Here is a 5,039-nt window from a genome sequence, read left to right as displayed (position 1 = left end):
GCTAATACACATATCTAGGATTTTGGTGACTATCAAGTTACATTGCTTAGAGGGTATAAATAATAAGGTTTATACTTTAAAGTACTTTGGTTGCAAATAAAATTATAGGTTGATTTACAAGGATAATTTTTAGATTTGGGAATGAGAAGGAAGTGCTTTGAAGCTCAAGGTAATAAATCATGTGGCTAGAGGTACGACAGTTTATTTATTATTGTTAATGTCCTTGAAATGTCTGCAAGAAAACATGTACTGCACTAGTACGCAGTTTGGTCTCTCACTGTCCTGCCTAAAGTTTCCTAACTCAATCAGCAGAAGTGGCAAACTAGATTCCAAGGTGAAGGCTTCCTTCCCTGCCCGTGCTTTCTTTCCAATGTCATCATAATTTCCTTGCCTTTCTATCTCATCTCGCTAGGATATGGGTATCATTTAAGAGAAAGAAAATTTTTAAAAATTAAATTAAACTAATTTTCTATTAGTTTCTAGGTATTTTCAGTGACTTAGAAATAAGACTATGTAAGCCTAATGTTAAACTGAGTAGAGTCTAACATCCGATTCATGAGCTTGGGACATAGGTCTTTCACCTGACTTCCACATTCTCTTAAACACCATAATAGTATTATAATAGAGAACCATAATAGTATTTGGGCCTCTTGAAACTGTTACCCACTTTGCACACACATCTAATAAATCCATAACCCATCCCTTGATTCATTGCACAATTGACACCAGCAAACTCGGTCCTATTGGGGGATTTAACGGATATGCCTTCAGTAGTTCAGTGATTCTTCTCAAGAAGACACATCGATCAATCATTGCTTTCTAGGTCAGAAAGGGCACTTAGTTTATTTTTTACTTTATTGCAGTAGTAGGAATCACACTTGAGACCTCATATATGTTACCACCAAGTTAAATCTCCAGCCCCCTTTCTTTCCACTTACTATTTTTTGGACCTGTGTCATGCCCAAGCTGACCTCGAGTTCCCTTTGTATCCAAGCAAACCTTATACTTTTGATTTTTCTTACTCAGTCTCAGAATTATTTGGAATTACAGTCTTGTTCCACCAGATTTAGCAAAAATGTGTTTAACCCTGATCTAGGTCAGTGAGACCATTTCTATGGCAGGGAGTATCTCTTTTCATCAGGTATTGTTATCATTATTATTATCATTAATCTATCCCATAAGACTCCTAATACATTGTCTAGTAATCTAATTTTCTAAATATTGGCCAAATGAAGTTTGTTTCTTTCTTCCCTTTTTTTCCCTCACTTTTCCTTAGCATCTTTCCTCTAGAAATATATCTCTTTTTTGCCATTGTCATAGAACCTTTTAGGAGAAGGAATCAGATTATTCTTTGTCTCTATGATAATTATATAGAATTTAATTCTAATGGATTTGAATGGCTACTTGCTTCTCTTTTAGAGTCCTCTGTGTCTTCTTAACACAAAGTACTAAACATTAAGGAAGTATTTTATATTACACTCATGAAGAATTTCAAATATTTATTATCTCTCTTTGACAGTTACTAATAAAGAGAATGACTTCTATAGGCTTCCAGAAAACAATCAAACCTTAGATCTTCCAACTTAATAGCCTACCATTCCCATCTCTTTGTGCCTTTTAACTCTTTCATCAATACTGTGCCAAGGAAAGGTTTTCAATTTTTGAGGGCTACTGAGGTAGACAGAGTAAACAGTCCTAAAGAGTTCTACACTCTGAAACCTAGAACCTGTATATCATATTACATGGCAAAATTGGAATTAAGATATCTAAGCAACTGACTTTAAGTAGAAGTTTTATCTTGTATCAGCAAGCAGGCTGAATGTGCTCATGAATCTTAAAAGTGGATGAGGAAAGCAGGAAATGAAGTCATAGAGAGAAGCAGTAATGGGACAGTTATAGAATACATGCAAAGCTATCGACTCTGAAGCCTGAAAGAAGAGCTCACAATGTGAAGAATGTAGATAGAAAAGTCAAAGATATTAATGATACCCAGAGCCTCCAGCAAGCAAAACAACGCAGGTCTCATTTTAACTTAGCCCACTGAGAATTGTCCATTCTTCCAAGCCACATAACTAGAAGATGGTAAAATATATTATGTAAAGTCATTGTTTATGATAAATTATTTATTTTATTTTTAAAAATATTTTTCTGTTATGTATATGAGTGTATTTACTGCAGGTGTGTAAATGCACTCCTGTCATGCAAAGCCCACAGAGGTCAGAAGAGGGCACTGGATCCCTTGGAACTGGAGCTGCAGACAACCATCATGTCGGTGCTGGGAATCAAACCCAGGTCCTCTGCAAGAGCAGCCAGTGCTATTAACCTCTGAGCCATTCTCCAGCTCCCTTGTGATAATTTATTATAGTAACATATTAAGTGATTATACAGTCGTAATATGTATTCTTTAAAGAGCCAGTTCCAAGTTTCCATGACTGCTAAATTAGTGTACTAAAACCTGTGTCTCTTACATTAAAGAAATATGTAATCTAACAGTTCTGGAGATGAAAAGTATGAGGGCAATGTGTTGCATGGGTTAGTCCTCCTGAGAGCTACAGGGATAATCATTCTAATGCTAGTGTTTTGGTGGCACTAACTGGAGTAGAACCTTGAAGAGTAGAGGAATAGTAGCAAGTTCTACCTTCATCTGAGTGCTTTTCTGTAAGTTTCTGTCTCTGTGTTCAGTTGGATCTCTTTCATAAAGATACTAATCACATTGGCAGTGAACCAAGTTAAATAACTCATTTAAACTCAATTAACTTTACGAAGCTTCAGTAAGTACACCTGTGCCTTGAATGCCCAAAGAGGACAGGAGAGGATGTCAGAACCCCAAACTGAAATAACAGATGGTTGTTAGCCACCATGCGGGTGTTGGGAATTGAACCCAGGTCCTTTGCAGGAGAATTCAGTGCTCTTAATTGCTGAGCCACCTCTCCAGCCCCACTTTTACTCTTTAGCTATTTAGAATCAATAAGGATTTAAGACAAGTCTCTTAAGAAGAAAGGATGAAATAGAATCTTCCAATGCACTCTAGCACGGTAGTAAGGCAATGCTGTTCATCTCCCTCAAAGGTGAGAAATCTACTTGTGACAACCCCAAGGATACAACATAAATTATGAGGTCAGTTAATCAAACTTTCCCAAACAGTTGTTCCTATTTTAGTTCCCAGATTGGTAAACATTTCCTGTAAAAGCACTGACTGCAGTCAAAGAATCTGTAGAGCTTGTTCTAACAGACTTTTCTGCATTTTATTTTAAAATCCTGGACATGGTTTAAAGTCCTTCTCCCTGAAGGAGGGGTTGTAGCAGTGGCAAAGCATCCCCAAATTAAAAGCATAAACAGAACTGAGTTATGTGATTAGACACCTGAATTAGATACAGTACACATTCTTTCCAATGTTTTCCTCATACTAAGATAATGGAAGACAGCTGTTAAAACTCTGCAAGTTGAATCTGATAGAATATGGGCATAGAAGAGAAGAAAAAATACTGTTTTTTTTTTTGGTGATAAACTGCTTAAGATGCTTAAGATGTTAAATAACAATATATACATGCCACTGTATGTCATGGTGAGATCTATAGTTTTCTATACTGTCAAATCCAGGTTTCCATTCCCACAGTAAAAGATGATCATTTTATTAAACTAAAATTTATTAAGATCCTGATATATTAAAAGAATGAAAATTTAGCAATCTTAATATAAATTAGTAATTTTTAAACAGAAAACAAAATTCCAAATAGAAATATTCATTTACTTTTAATTATTAGATTTAAAAATTATAAATAGAAAAGCATTAAAATAAGTATGATATTAATGATCATGTGAAGGATGGACAGCCATGTTCATAAATAGTAACAAGAACCAATTACCATTTGCAATGCTGAAATAAGTCTTTCAACCTAAATTTTCCATCTCTGCTCCACTTTCTCAATTCTGATTATACCTCAAACTCTAAAATAATTCATATTTCTGATGTAACTATTTCTGTGCTAAGAAGAATGTTATCTGTATTCTTTTAGTGTTTGATCTGTTAATGCATTCAAATCTCTTACCATAACTCCTTAATACTCTTTAATTCTAATCTACATAATTTGTATGTGAATGAGTGACATTTACGGGTTGTATTGGTTACTCCTGAAATAATGTAATAGAATTTTGACTGAAACAACTTAAGAAAGAAGAGGATTGGGATTGGAGAGGTGGGCCATCAGTTTAAAAGCACTGACTTCTCTTAACAGAAGTCCCAGGTTCAAATCCCAACACTCACATGATGGTAACAAGCATCTGTAACTCCAGTTCGAGGGGAATCAGAGGCTTTCTTCTGAACTCTGTGGGCATTGCATGACATGGGCGCACTTATATACATGCAGGCAAAACAATTATAACCAAAATTAAGAATAATAAATAAAATATTTTATTAAAATTATAAAAGAAAGAATAGGTTTGTTTTGACTCATGGTTTCAGAACTCTTTCAGTCCAACATGGAAAGGCATGAAAGCAGTTCTATCTGTGGTTTCTAAAGTGTGAACCTGCTGTTTACACAGAACCAGACAGAGACAGAGATCTTGAGACTGGAAACAGAAATGGGTGTAAGTTAAAATACCAGTCCTAGCAACATAATTCCATCAAATAGGCTCCATAACCCACATTTTCCAAGGTCTTCACAATAGCACCATAGACTGAGGTCTGAGAGTTCAAAACATGAACCTATGGGAAGCATTTCTAATTTAAAACATAATATGCCATATGACATTTATCTTGTATTTAAAAAACTGACTATAATTATTACCATTCAGAACAAACTTTCATTCTTCCCAAAAGTTCAAAAGTATCAAATTATGAGGAAAAAGAAAGTTTTTAAAAAATTCAGTAAAACCAGAAGGAGGATTCTTCCAAAGATGAGAGATCTGTTTCACAAGGGTGAACTGCCTCTTATTGCTCTTATATTATTGTATGCCTAAGTAAAACAAAGTAAAAATATGGAGTAGATCCAAAAGGTTGAGAGGAAAATCTCCTAGGACACATACATACATGTACATTT

The sequence above is a fragment of the Nannospalax galili genome, unplaced genomic scaffold (assembly GCF_000622305.1).
Source record: "Nannospalax galili isolate Female #2095 unplaced genomic scaffold, S.galili_v1.0 scaffold593, whole genome shotgun sequence".
NCBI classification, from domain to species: domain Eukaryota; kingdom Metazoa; phylum Chordata; class Mammalia; order Rodentia; family Spalacidae; genus Nannospalax; species Nannospalax galili.
Note: the sequence above shows the minus strand (reverse complement) of the source record.